Here is a 255-nt window from a genome sequence, read left to right on the forward strand (position 1 = left end):
TGCTGCTGCTGCTGCTGCTGCTGCTGCTGCTGCTGCTGCTGCTGCTGCTGCTGCTGCTGCTGCTGCCAGTATCCGTATTCTTGTCGCTGCTGTTGCTTTAGCAGGGACTTTTGCTGCTGAGTAACGCCTGCTGCTGCTGCTGCTGCTGTGCGGCTGCAGCAACTGCAGTGTCTGCGGCTGCAGCACGAGGTCTTTACCATCGCAGCAGCAGCAGCAGCAGCAGCAGCAGCAGCAGTAGCTGCAGCAGCAGCAGCA

This window comes from Eimeria mitis, genomic scaffold, assembly GCF_000499745.2.
Source record: "Eimeria mitis Houghton genomic scaffold, Emh_scaff241, whole genome shotgun sequence".
Classification (NCBI taxonomy): Eukaryota; Apicomplexa; class Conoidasida; order Eucoccidiorida; family Eimeriidae; genus Eimeria; species Eimeria mitis.